General features: G+C 42.8%; 1 protein-coding gene across 2 annotated transcripts in view; it reads left to right on the plus strand.

Moving 5' to 3' along the window:
- DENND1B (DENN domain containing 1B) overlaps positions 1-14,872 on the plus strand; it is a 2,623,009-nt gene that overhangs the window by 2,204,734 nt on the left and 403,403 nt on the right. The window lies entirely within an intron of this gene.

Below are 14,872 nucleotides of genomic sequence, written 5' to 3' on the forward strand. Positions count from 1 at the left end.
TTCTCCCTGTAAGCAGATTGGACTGAAAGAGGTGACTTAATTTTTATGGTTGGTTTTTTATGAGATACCTGGCCATCCCAGTTATTTTTGCCAAATCCGTTATAGCCCAAAAATGCACCTTTTTACAATTGTTACGCTTTTGAAAATCAGATAGGCAGATTCCATATTTTACACAGAATATACCATTCAAATCCCAAAATGGTGCAATGCTGTTCGCCATTTCCATGGAAAACATTTCACCTAAAATTCTACAATTGTATATCTGTATACATATTATCGCAGGGCATGTTTTCATTAATTTTCAAAGCTGTGCCATGTATGCTCTCCCCAGACATGACATTTTCCTGGCGTTTGTGTCCCCAACATGCTAGGAAAACCTACAACGTCTTATTTTAATGGCGCAAACATGACATTTAAACAGTCATAATTTCACATTAATATGTCTTTTGATTACTGAAATAAATGACATGATCTGAACAGTATCTGAAATCAAAAGGGCTGGCTCTGTTTCCCAATATTGGCATTCCTTCCAGCCCCCAGCCAAATGTCAGGCTCTCGTTAGCTTAGCCCAGTGTTGCCATGGAATCGCCTTTGAAGTCCTTCAGTTTGAGTTGAGGGGAGGTATCGGAGGATTTCACACCTCTGTGCTAGGGCAGTCCATTGTCTCATGCTGGAGCACTGCTGATTCATCTGACGAGGTTGTTAGATTCTCCACCTTGGCCCATTCATAGTTTCCAGGGCACTGGGCCACTTGGGGAAGGTGATTCTGTTCCCAGGGGAGGCAGGGCCCTTTGAAGCAAGGGCCTGCTAAACCTGTTCTGTTGGCCTCAAACACACGCATTTTTATTTCTTGCTTTCTGTCACAGAAACAAGTAATTTTAGGAATAAATCTCATGTTCATTTTAGAGCAAGCCCCCATCACATTTCTATGCACGCACAGGGCCTTAATTTAACATTTCACTTTTTAAAAGGCATTTTCTTGTTTGGCAAAAGCACAATTTTACACGTGGGTTAATATTCCTTGGATGTCCCCTTACACATGTGGCTTTTTCTCGCATCTATATTCTGAACATTATTTATAGCCATAGTCAATTTCTAATACACAGAAGTCTGTCCAATGCAAGCATTCTCTGAAACTGACATCAAGCTAAAGGAGAGAGAGAGCTTTTTCTGAAGGGTTTGGATTGTGTTAGAATGTTGCAAAAGTAAAATGTTTGCCGTGTGCCCTGGAGTGAATTCCTCTGCTATTTCACAGATTTCCCTTGACACATAATGCCTTTCAGGGAGGTCTGCCCTCCTTTGCTGGTGTATAGCCTGAAGATAAATGGGCATGAACGTGTCTTACTGGAACCAACTGTGTAATGTTGAAAAAAATGGAAATGGCATCAGTGCAAAGTCATTTTAAATGCAGAACATTTCCTTTTCTTTAGATGTAAGTTTTTATGCTGGCAGCCTAGCAGCGCTGCCCTAGGCTGCTTTTGAATTTTTCTTTTTGATGCAACTGAAGAAAATGACTTGCAGCAATTCTCAGGGTGTTCTATGTTTCATCTCGCCCTGTATGTGCCTGGTAAAGACAGCGCAAAGCAATAGTGCTCAAAGGAGCCAGCGCAGCTATTCTGCTAGTAACTGCTGAAATGCAGTTTGGTGAGGTAGGGGAGTTATGCTGGGCTGGTAAATGCACCCCACAGGTATGAGAAAAATGTTTGAGGCTTGGGTTACAAATGTGGTACCTAGCCCACCTACAACTCCCAAGTTTCAACTGGTGTCCTATTGCCACCCCCACCTCTACCCTGATGGCTTTGCATGTTTTTTGACCTGGAAATGTATTTTTTTTTCTGTGTTTTGTTTTTTCGATACCCTTGGCTATAACCTGGGGTATAACCAGGGCTCTCTCTCACAGTTAGAAGATGGCAACTGTTTCATTTATAAACAACCCGTTTCTTGTCAATTTACCTGAGATATAGCAATCTATTCCGGAGAAGAGTCCCCCCCCCTTCTCTGTCAAATATTTTTAAAAAGTACTGGACAAAATATCCCCAAAACAAAAAAGGATCACAAGTCAACATTTCATGGCAAGGTTGTTTCAGACCCGATTCAAATCTGTCCAGTTGTTTTGGCTGTGCGGTCCGGCAAACATGTACCTTTTTTGTCTATGGGAAAAGTAATGGGGATTAGGCAAAAACTACGGTTTTGGTTTTCTTAATAACATTTTTATTTTTTTAGAGAATCCTTTCCAAAACTTTCAATGTCTGGGGGTGCCAAACTTTTTTTGCCGAACTTTCTGCCATATCCGTCACACCATTCAAAAGTTATTAGCAATTAATTTTTGCAATTTTTTATGTAACTCTGTTTTACCATAATTATAGCGTAGTGACCGGTGCCCTGTTTTATATATATTGCCATGAATAAGCTGTAGCATACACCGAAACTTCGGTTGAATGGGATGTGATCCCTCTTGAGTTTGTATTTAAACTTTAATAAAGATGCAGATGGTTTAAATACTGCATAGCCCTCAGAGAATTCTTTCCCTGCATTATTCTTGCCTAGCAGTGCCCACCTGATGAGTGTTATTGGCATAGTCGTTTTTGTGTATATATATATATATATATATATATATATATATATATATATATATGAGAGAGAGAGAGAGAGAGAGAGAGAGATATGCTGCTAAAGTACATTTACTGGAAAGGAAAACACCTGTAGCCATATTTGCACCTTTTGCATATTTTCATCCCTCCCCCAAAAAAGTAATTACCTGGGTTTTAGTATAAAAAATGCAATGATTACACAACAGACCAAAGAATGTATTGATAATGATGTGTTATTTATATAGCGCCTTTACCCAAAGCGCTTTACAGAGCACATATTTACATACAATATCACCCAACCGAAATTGGTACTCATTTATCGACCTCGGAAGGATGAAAGGCTGAGTTGGCCTTGCTGGGATTCGGACCTGCAGATCACCCTCAGATCTCAGCAGCGAGCGCGCAACCCACTGAGCTATCTTACCGGAATGTCTATTAGTTCTTCCCGTCACGATGATGTAGAGAAACCTCACCCCAGGACAGTCACAAGAGATGAACAGGGTGTGGAAGTGGTATACTGTATAGCCTGCTGTCAGCAGTGCATAGCATGGTCATCTCTATTGGCCTGTTTTGACTTTGAAGTAATTGGTTTGCGATAAATAATTTTGTCCAATTGTATTTTACATGAATAATTCTCTGCAACCACTTTCTTAGTTCAAAATGAGCAAGTTAGCAGAATTTAATTTTCTCTTAGAGATGTTGGTTGGGGTAAAAATAAAGCACCATTTACCATTGTATCAATCAAATATGCGTACCTAAATGCCTGAAAATCCGATGTCCAGGCATTTAGTAGTGCTCAGAGAGACAAAGCTTCACCTCACTGATGAGGCCCAAAAAGGCTGAAACACGTGTATGGGGTTGCTTTTGGTACTCTTGTTCAGAGAGGAATTGCCATAGCATTTCGGTGCTGGACTGCCCATGTGGGCGGGACAAAGACTGATGTGCAAATGGATATTTTCCATCTGTGAAAGGTACAGTGAGCAAAAAGCGTGTGCTGCAAACTCTCATCTCAGAACAGGTTATCATGCCATGCTCTTTCTGGAGAGGAGCGCCTGCTACCTTTTTTTGAGGCATTTAGTAGTGCCTGCTAAAAACTTCAGTTTTGTGTACTTTCTAAAGCTCTGTGGTATACTGCAAGACGTTTGTGAGGTAGAAGTCTTGCAACTTAATTCATCCCTACTGCAAATACCTATTTGTTACTGGCTTGTTTATTTTCATACTCTGGTCACAGTCAGCCTCTTATATTTTAGTGTGCTGGCCTTTGGGAAAACATTGCATCTATTCGCCGTAATTCGACCATTGTGGCTTAATTTAGCTAGTTTTCTTTCCTCCAGCAAATGGGGGGCACAGTATGCATCACTCCATTGACGAACCTTGGCTCTGAATTTACTATGGTGGTGATTTGCCTCAGTATGCAGACATATTAACATAACATGCCATATAAGGTGTCTGCTTCAAAAATTGAGCACGAGTTAGGTAGCCCTAATTACCATGGGCTCTTCTAGATTTCTGATTTTCTGTAGTGTGAGATGTGCCATGGCAGTCCACCAACCCCTTAAACAATGGATATGAAGGAGCTAGTCCCTTGCTGGACATGTAGATATTTTAACTTAAATCACATATGGGTATTATTCCCAGCACTGAACACAGCTAGTATGAAGATTGTGAATACACCATTATCTTATTCAGTCTTAGGAAGTCGATTGGTACCTCCAAAGGCTTCATTTGTGAAGACAAAGATGCTGTTTCCCCGTTGTATTTGGAGTGTTAATCAGGTTTAAAGTCATTATCTGAACCCTGACCATCTCAATAGATTGGTTGTCATTTTGTTCGCGTGGCGGTTATCTGCAGACAAAAAAGAACATCTAAAACATGGTGAGAGACTGGAACAAATTGCACCACACCCCAGCAATTGATATCAACCATTTATTTCGGAATAAAAAATGCTGAATGCAATGAAAATGCAGAATCCCATTATACGGAATAGGAGTTCCCCTGTATGGTATAATGTGATTCTGCGGCTGCGAGGGTGTTCCCCCGCAGGCATAGAAAAGAATGCACAGGAAAATAAAGTTTGGGGTACAAAAAAAGTCCCGACCATCTTTAGGGATAGGAAACATAGATGTCTGCAATATGTATCTTCTGCACAGACACCTTCATTCATCGTCATTGGTCACCTGATTCTCTGTGCTTTCCATCTGAGTGGAACTGCCTCACAAACAAGTGCTCATCCTTTCCTGTGGCAAGGCGTCCATGATCATCAACACCTGACCCTAGGATGACATATAATTCTGATGTGTAAATCTCAAGGTATGAAAACATCATGTGTATTTCCAAGTTTCACTATTTAGGTGAAAACTGTGCCATTTTGTTCTTCAATTTCTTTAGCCTTGGGATACAGATTGTGTTGCAAATTGAGAAAGGCCATACAACTTATTTCGTTACAGTGTCTACCATGGGATACTGTATCCAAGACCAGCCTGCTTTTTTATACATTGCCAAGAGGACTCCACTGGCTCGAAACTATCCATTCGTAACACACCAGGAGGATGAACCAAACTCGGTTGCTTTACAGTGGATACTGGTGTGGATGAATACACTAACCAACATCTGGTCCGTTCTGTTCCTGCTCTGTTAAAAAAGGTCCAGCAATTACCTCTGTAAAGCATGTAATTGTTAGCAACGGTGTTTCTTTCATATGCATACACTTTTGGGCAATTGAAATCCTGATGCAGTGTTAGCACTCGCATGCCAGCGGAGTGCTGCTTGGTAGAGTAAGCGAGACAGGAGATAACTTATCTAAACAGTTGCAGACGTGAAGTGGAGATGTATGACTGCTTTAAACGGTGAAGCTTTATCAGAAGTCTCTCTCTGTATGCCCTAAACACCATTTGGTCTAGAATACTTGCAGAGATATTGTGGCTCACAAATAAACTACTTTTTCAAAGATGAGTTTATAGCCATGAGGTCTACATAGTTTAAGATTATAAGAAAGCTCTAACCTTGTGAGACTCTAGCTTAAAAGGTCGTATACTCCAATGCAGCTGTACCTGCACAATGAACTAGTAGCTGACAAAGCCAACTACACACCACATACCACCCACAGCATTATTAAGCTGTGTGGTACGTCAGACATAGAAGGCGGACAAGAAGGCATGGTTAAACAAGTTTTGTTAGACAAGAAATCTTCAACTATCCCTATAGCTACGACAAAGAAGCTAACTTCAAAGAAAACCAACAAACAGGTGCCCGTCAGGATGTCTCACAAAAATTCCGTTTTCAGTCCAAACCTGTTCTATCCTATGCTCTGTTCATACCACTAGTAAACTAAACAACATAATTGTAGCCTAAGTAAGTTTTTTCCTTCTCCACTTGGCTTCTGCTAGCTGGTTTCTGCCCCCCATCCAATTGTTTCTTTAGTTCTCTCTCCTCCCCTCAACCCACCCCCTCCCCCTCTGTCTCATCTCGGGCTCCGGTCTGCTCTTATAGTTCAAAGTTCAATCCTTCCTTAGAGAACATTGCTCCGGACTACCATGCAAGTGTTCGTATTAATTCAAAAAGGTTGTCTCCACACTGGAGTAGCTGGTTCTCAAAACCTGTTGCTTGTTTGCAATAACAAAGCTTAGGATACCTGATTGTTCTGATTTTATATTCAGACTCTTGCTCACCCCTACTGGGTCTTTTAAGCTCCTCTTTTTTTTTGTTTTCCCTTTTTAGTCCAGCATGGACTGTCTTGTCCTTTGGGCGTCTGGATATGGCATCGGGTTCACCTCCTTGTGAGGTCTTCGATGGCTTAGCCCTTTGTGTGCTACTCAACCTCTCTGGTTGTCTGGTTATTCGATGGCTGTCTCCTCCTTGTGGGGTATATACTGAGTCAGTCCCTCGTGAGCTGTCCAACCTCTAGCGTCTTCACAGTCAGGCCTCCTCTTTCGGTTCCTCCTGCCTTTCATTGAGAGGACTTCTGTATTGGGATGATTGGACGCCACGCTGCCACTCCAGTGGCTATTTGTTTCTGCCTCAATTTGGTGGTTCAGCGCTCCGTGATCCGGCAGCATTCCCCAGACTCTGGGTTTCCGCTGACCACCAGATTCACAACATGGTCCTGCCTCCAGGCTCCTCCTGGAAGGGGAAGGTCCTCTCCTCTGCACTTCAACACAGGCTTCTGTGATCCACCCTCAGGCTGGTTCTCACTCGTTCTGTATGTGTCTCGTGTCTTTTAACTTCCTTCCTGGAACCAGAGAGGAGACCCCATTGCAACAAGTATTCGAGACTCTGAGTTAAAGGGAGGTATGGTAACAACATTACCTGGGGATTCCTTTTCCCAAAAGGGGTGGGACACACACTTGGGGAGATCCCACTTGCCTTGTCCCCTAGGGCTCACCTCCCTACTCTCAAAGGGGGTGGCTCTCTCTTGGGGAGAAGGGGTGAATTCCTTGAAATCATCACAGTTGGCAAATACTAATACTAATGTGCATTTTGTCCTTCAAGCTGATCATGTTTAGAGAGGTAGTGTAAGCAGACTGATGTGTTTAAATTGCACTATTCTAATTAATTGTGTCCGCCCATGGATTGCTCATCTTTGCTCATCAGTTTTGGAAAACATTTCGGCAGCAAAGGGTGATGTGTGTCGTCAGGTCGATGTCCCTCGGCGGCTTCCATTCCCACACTCAGACGTGACATCAACGTTCATATAAATAGCATGCACTGTGCCTGTTTGCCTCAGTTCTGTTTTTTCGCATGCACAGCACACTTCAGAATGGTTCGACTCACATCAGTGATTCCTACTTAGAGTTTCTACTGCATAGTTACTATTACTATCTCTACTCTCTCTTTGGATAAATGGGTTGATGCCAACCTAACCGAAGAGGGCAAAGGAGATTTCCAACTGAGTCCAGAGGTCATGGAGGAAGAACAGCTCAGGCAGTCACCTCCTCATTACCGTCTACAAAAGCCACAGCACCACAAGACTCCGTTGGGAGGTGGGTTGACTCAGCATGTAGAAGAATAGCAGTAAATGTCTCCAGATGCTTGGATGCTGCAGACAGTAGCTCAAGGGTACTGACTCCCATTTATAAAAAGACTCCAGATGCTCCTTCTGCAGGAGATTCTCTTCCTGCTGGAGAAAGGTGCTATGGAAAAGGGTACCTGGAGCGGAGCAATACCAGGGTTGCTACTCCACTTTTTATCTGGTTATTTTCTGGTTCTCAAGAAAGGCGAATGACTGCGACCCATCTTAGACCTGAGACAATACTTGAACAAGTACCTCAGCAAGTACAGATTCAAGATAGTCATTCTTTTGTAGATCCTCCAGGCCTTTCAGCTCCAGGACTGGATGGTGTCACTCGATCTTCAGGATGCTTACTTTCATGTGTCTATACATCCCAAGCATAGGAAGTACCTGAGGTTCACCATTGGCAGTTCTCACTTCGGTTCCAAGTACTGCCTTTCGGGCTGACCGCCACCCCAAGGGTCTTAAGTTGATGGCAGTGGTGGCAGTGAATCTAAAGAGGGTAGGGATTCTCCTCTTTCCCTACCTAGATGACTGGCTGATTGTAGCTTGTTCTCGTGAACAGGCTCTGGAACGTCTAAACAGCACCTGCCACTCTCTCCAAAAACTGGGATTCTCTCTCAACTTCAAGAAGTCCCAAGTTACACCTTCCCAAAAGCTGCAATTTATTGGAGCAGTCCTGGACTCATTCTCAAGAAAGGCTCTGCCACCCGAATTGAGGACTCAACATATCTTTCAGATGGTGATGACATTTCAGAACGCCCACCCTCTACTGACCTTAGATTTTCTGAGGTTGCTCGGTCTCATGGCATATGGCATTTTTCTGTTGCCAGATGCCACCTTAGGATAAGGTCCCTGCAGTGGACCCTCAGCTCCCAATGGTCACAATTCTTCAGGTCCCGAACAAGGTTGCGCAGGATCTCCTGTGGTGGGCCTGTAAGGAGAATGTGATGATGATAGGGGAACCTTTTTGGCAACCCTGGCCGGAGATGACAGTAGTAACAAATTATTCCCTCACAGGCTGGGGAGCTAACATGAACGATGTCACGATCAGTGGTTTTTGGTCCCCATCAGAATCTGGACTGCACATAAACCTTTTGGAATTGAGGGCAATCAGACTGGCACTGATGGCCTTTTTGCTGTCCATACAGGGAAAGAACATCCTGATAATGATGGACAACACAGTGGCCATGCAATACCTCACCAATAGAGGTGGTGTATGGTCACTACCACTGTGCAGGGAGGCACTGCATCTCTGGTTTTGGGCTCCACGGTCTGAATAATGGAGGTACCCAGGTTTGCACTCATTACTGAGTGCTGTCTATCTATTTCCGGGTACATATATCTGCTTATAACAATAAGGTAGACACTAATTTGACAGTTCAGGATGCTGAAAGAGATTTGAATTTCAATCCTTCAGTATTGCTAATATTGCTAAAAAATGTATGTATTAGTTAACACAACATGTCATAAGAAAATGAATACATTGCATATAAAAACAAAAACAAATGGTACTTGTAAATAGTACATTGTTATACAATCTCAGCGAAAGTGGAATGAGTAACAATGTACACACAGTTGTACTTTTAGATTCCAAACATAATTGGCTTCTAGTTCATTATAATGAGAACGTGAAGTGGTACATGGATTTGTCTTCTTCTGAGTCTCTTAACACTGTGTAAAAATATCACAGGTTGTCATCTCAACATGTTTCTGTTCGTAAAACCATTAATGTTGAACATTCATCAGGGGTTTCATCACCCCAATGTTAAATTGGTTTGCTGTGGTGATTGGTATCTTTCACAATACATGTTTCTTTTACATAATCTTGGCCTGCATCAGTCCTGTGGGGGTGAGCAACACTGTCTTCAGTTGGTATACGGACCTAATTGTGTCCTGTTTCATTCCTAATGGTGATGTAGTTAGGCTGACACGTGGTTGTTGTGCCTACAGTTGGTGGCGCCTGCTACTGCAATTCTGTATGTGTGCCTGCTCAGTTCGTCTGACTCGCTCACTTGAGGTACGTTGTTAAGTGGAGAGATCTCCTTTCGGCTCGGGCTGCTTGTGTTCCCTCTTGGTTGTGATCTGTGTTGGCTCAAAATTCTTTGTTAATAAGCCCTTTCACTTGTGCGTCTGTTTCAAAAGTGGATGTGCTTGCATCATATGTAGATCCTCATGCATTTTGCTTGGGATCAGTCGTGTCTGCGTATCCTTGAGCCTGGAGTAGCTTGATCTGTTCTAGTGGTCCTGCTATCAATGCAGAGGGTGCCCATGCGTCGTCTTACTTCGCTGTGTAAGCGGACAAGAATCTCTCTCTCGACTGTTCATATGGCTGGAGAAGAGAAGACAACGGCAGACACTTTGAGCAGGCAGAGCAGAGTCTCCCACAAGTGGGAATTTGCTCAGGAAGTCCTTCTAGAGATCTTGGCCCTTTGGGAACCCCTCAAGTGTATCTGTCTCATTCAGTATCAACAGGAAATGCAATCTGTTCTGCTCCAGGGAATTTCCTCAGAGAGGAGCTCTGGGCGGCACGTTCTTAGTGGACTGGGAATTATCACTCCTGTACATGTTCCCACCAGTCCTGGTCATTCCTCAAGCCATCAGGAAGTTGAGGAAGTTCGGCAAGTCCATGATCCTGATTGCTCCAGAGGGCGTGTTACCCAGAACTTTTAGGCATGTCCATCTGCCCTCCATTCCATCTTTCCCAGATAGTGCACCTGCTCTCACAAGAGTGAGGGCATCTTCTTCACCAAGAATTCAGAAATCTGAACCTTCACACCCAGTTTCTGAGAGGTTAAGATGCAGAGATTGGAACCTTCCGGAAGACAGGATGGAGGTCTTTCTTTCGACCAGAAGACCAGCAACAAAAGCACTATACGGCTGCTGTTGGAACAAGTTTTGCAGCTGCTGTAGAGCTAAACATATTGATCTTTTTACTTGCAATACACCTATAGTGCTTTATTTTTTGCTGCACCTGCCCCACCAGGGGCTGCAGGTGACTATGGCCAAAGGCTATCTGGTGGCGTTATCCATCTTCAAACGCGCGCCAGAGCAAGGCTCTTATTTTAAAATAGCCATCGTGATTCAATTCCTCAAGGGACTGACGAATATTTTTTCCACCGGTCCCTTTCATAGTCCGGACTTGGGATTTAAACTTGCTATTAACATTTCAAATGGGAGCTCCATTTGAACCTCTACATTATTGTGCACTGACATTGACATTTAAGACCATCTTCTTAGTGGCCTTCGCTTCTGCTCGCAGAGTGAGTGAGCTACAGCCTATTTTATGTAAATCTCCTTTGACTTCATTATACCTGGTGAAGATAGTCTTGATGGTTCGCCCCTCCTTCCTTCCCAAGGTGGTACCGAATTTCATGTGACATACAAGATTACCTTGCTGGCATTTTATCCACCTCCTCACCCTTCCAAGGAGGAAGAGAGGTTGCACAGACTTGACCCAAAAGGGTTTTGAGTTTTTATATTGCCAGAATGGCAAATGTAAGGCAAGACGATCAACTCTTCGTTGGTTACACTGGACACCGACTTGGTCAAGCTGTGACTAAACAGACCTTGTCATGTTGGATCCTTCTGTATATTTCAGAATGTTATTCTTTGGCTGGGAAAGATGTTCCTTAAAATCTAAGGGCATATTCCACCAGTGAAGTGGCAACCACTTTGGCTCTGCAAAAAGGTCTACTGGTGCAGGACATTTGTAATGCTGCAACTTGGTCCTCGATACACACCTTCTCAACACATACTGTCTGGACACCATGTCAGATCAAGATGCTAGGTTTGGAAAAGCTGTTTTACACAATAAAAACCAGTAAAAAAATCCACTGGTCCCACGTCCTTCTTTGTAACTGCTATGAGAGTCTATCAAAGATGAGGAAGCCGTCAGAGGACAAAATCAATTAGAAGAACAAATTATGTACCCCTGGGAATGTTCTTTATACTGGACGTTCCACCCACAGATTCCTCATCGCCCCCCTAACCTTTCCCTCTGACTGTGGGTGAATAGTTTGATTGATATTTTATTCATCATTTATATATTGTTTAACATACTCTGTGCAATAGCACCTGGTGAGTTTCAAGTGCTAAATGGGATTACCAAATAAATGATTTTGGGGCCCAAATAACTGGACAGACCCAAAGAATATGGCAAAATACTTCTTTATTATCAGTTCAATAAAGTAGGGAAACCGGGCGAACAAACAGATTGTGGCTCACACACTCTCAGCGCATTGCCATTACAAAAACAGCTTTATACCTCGATGTACGTCAGCTATGATGTCATCCTACATGGCAAACAGTAAAACATCTTTGGTGTGCAGGGATTGGTTAAGGGAACATATATACCTATAGCTCATATAAATGTTAGTATCCTTATTAGCTACCCCTTATCTGGTAGGTACCCCTTAAACACCCTCTTACTACATACAATACAGATAATAGCATACTACCAGCAGCCAAAAGGGCTTCTGCAACAATGTGTAGTTCACCATCAAATAGGCCCTCCTGATTTGTTGGTTCTCTCTTCAAACCTTGAACATTTAGCTTGATAGCAGCACATAAGCAACGAAATCCAGGTGCAGGGGAATACCGTCAGAGAACTGCCTTTCTTAGCTAATTAGCCTACCATCTCATCAGTTGGGCCCTAATCCCAGGCTTCTTCTTTGCCGTTAACCTTGTTGGCTGTTCTCTTCCTCAGAACTTTAAAGGGAGTGAAGGTACATTGCTATCTTCGCCTGGAGCTTTATGAATAGGCCTCGTCTTCTGGTCTTGCGCCACGTGTGAAGAGACCATGATTTTGTCCATTCTCTCCTTCTATTTAATGCTGTTTTATTCAATTGTATTGGGTGCTATTACTCCTCTTGGCCTCTGGAGACTTGGTTGCTCTGTCTTACAGGTGCTTTTTACATCTTTAATTGTTCAGTACCTGGCACTCATAATTATTCACTCCTTTACTTAATCTGAGAGAAATATGTTTTACGTACATGGCTTATCCTCTTTGACTCCTTTCGTTTCTTGCAATTGCTTCTTGCTGTGGCATCCTTGATCCTGAGCCAAGCAAATATCCTTTGTTCTTGCACACATCTGTATTCCAGCACCTGTCGGCTCTGCAGCCCTGGTCTCTCTCCTCGAGATTTCTTGCTTACTATTTTATGATGCCGACATTCAATTTCTCAACATGGCTGCTTTACTCACATTATATTAACTACTTTAGCAAGCTTCTATGTTGTCTTATCTACCTTGCATTTCTGCGTATATACATCTACTACATCTCTTGTCACTTCTCTTCTACATGTATATGGTTTTTTTCCTATTCACATATATGTTTACTTCATCACTTCAGTTAAATCTTCATTCTTCAGACATCCAAACATCAGGTTTAGTTTGTCTATGTATCTTCTCTCTTTATGATTTCACTTCTTTTCTGTCCGACTTTATTTATAGTTCTTCTATATCCAGTGGTGTCTGCAGGCTCATGTCTACCGCCTCAGTTTGAGGGTACATTCGATACAGTTGTCTGAGTGCATAACTTCTCTCATACATTCAATGTGGTATTGGGATGATACCATGATACCAGGTGTCATGCACAGTGCTTTCCTGCTGTTCTTGCAATATGACAGAGGTGAGGGGGTGGGCTCTATAGATGACACGTCCATCTGCCTCTATGTGTTCCCCCCTCTGGTCGAGTCCTCGACCACCTAGTCAATTTCCTTCACTTTTTCTTCACACTCTGGTTTATTCGGAATCCATATCTTAGTCACCTCCTCAGGTCACCTGGATTCTTTATATGTTCATCCACACTCCAGCTCATATGGCAACACTCCCCAGTCAGTTGACAGAACACCCAATGTCCCATATAGTTCTTATGATCCTTGGGATAAGAAAACGTAGTTCCTGGGGTTGCCAAGGTACTTCCTTTCAGGTGCTCATGGGTGGTGTTTTCTGTCTGTGTATGCTCGCCAGTCACAGCATTTACACCGATCATTATCTTCATCCAATAGCTTTCTTTTCAGTCTTCTTACATTGTTCTATGATTATTCTTATAAGACAGAATCCCAGCAATACTAACACTAGTACTGCTCATAACAATTTGAAGTCATTTGCCATCCAGTTTGGACTCCACAAGAATGGAGATGAAAACAAATCTTCATCTTCAGTCTCATCTACTCTTCCACCCTTTTCTTATGCAGAGTTGACAGCATAGTTATTACTTCTCTCAGGGTTCCATGTTCTCCATCATGGGCAGGTGTGGAAGTACAGCAAGATGGCCCGATCTTGGCACACACGCCTCCTTCCATTGCTGTAATTAAGTCCAGGATATACGGGTTCCGGAGGGTCATGAGTCTGATGGCCCTCAATTCTTCTCTAATCTCATTAAATCCTTTTATTGTTGTGTTACTTGTTTGTAACTGTTCCCACCTGACAATTTGTAACCACTTGGCGTAAATATCACTGCCGTTCTACTGAACAATGTGTGCTCATCTGGCATGTCGTGATAAGCTTTTTCCTGATTTTGCCGAAAAATAGTTCTCTCTTCTGTCGGGTGAGGTTAAGCGACCGCCTTTTCCTTTGATATGCGTACATTTTTGAAAAAATGTCAAATATGGAGATCACTTTGAGGGATCACCAACACAGGGACATGCATTTTCACTATAGAACATATACCGCCCCCATTTTTAGGCAGCTTCATATAAGCTTTGACTACACAAGCCCAATAGTGGTCCATTAGCATGGCAGTTCCTCCATTCATTCCTGGCATATAAATTATTCGCTTGCATCCTTTATTTTCTCCAACTTTGGTGAGGCCACTGTTTCTGAAACATAGTGCCACATTCTTCATCGGCAGTATGGATCCAGGTCCCGCTTCATTTTCAACACTTGTTCATAATTTCAAATACGTGGCCCATTCCTTAAGGTATTCATAATTCACTATGTGCACCAGCTGTACTGGTGCTGTCATCAATAAGTGTGGTGTGCACTGCATCCTTTAATTCCTTTTACCCATCCTCTACTGGTGGCTACTTGTCCATATGCCAATAGCCGAGGTCTATCCCAGCATCCTGGCAATCCTGATGTTGCCCATGTGTCTGCACAATCCAGTCTCTTTTGTTCAACAATCCTCATCTGTCCTCCAGTCAGACCCCTAAATGAGTACAGGAGAATTCTGCTTTTCCAACTCGGTTCTGTTATCATCTTATTTTTTTATGCAAGCACAATCATATGGGAACATTCTCTTTCAAATACATCATAGGGTTGCCCATTT

This window comes from Ambystoma mexicanum, chromosome 1q, assembly GCF_040938575.1.
Source record: "Ambystoma mexicanum isolate Mex_15411 chromosome 1q, UKY_AmexF1_1, whole genome shotgun sequence".
NCBI classification, from domain to species: Eukaryota; Metazoa; Chordata; class Amphibia; order Caudata; family Ambystomatidae; genus Ambystoma; species Ambystoma mexicanum.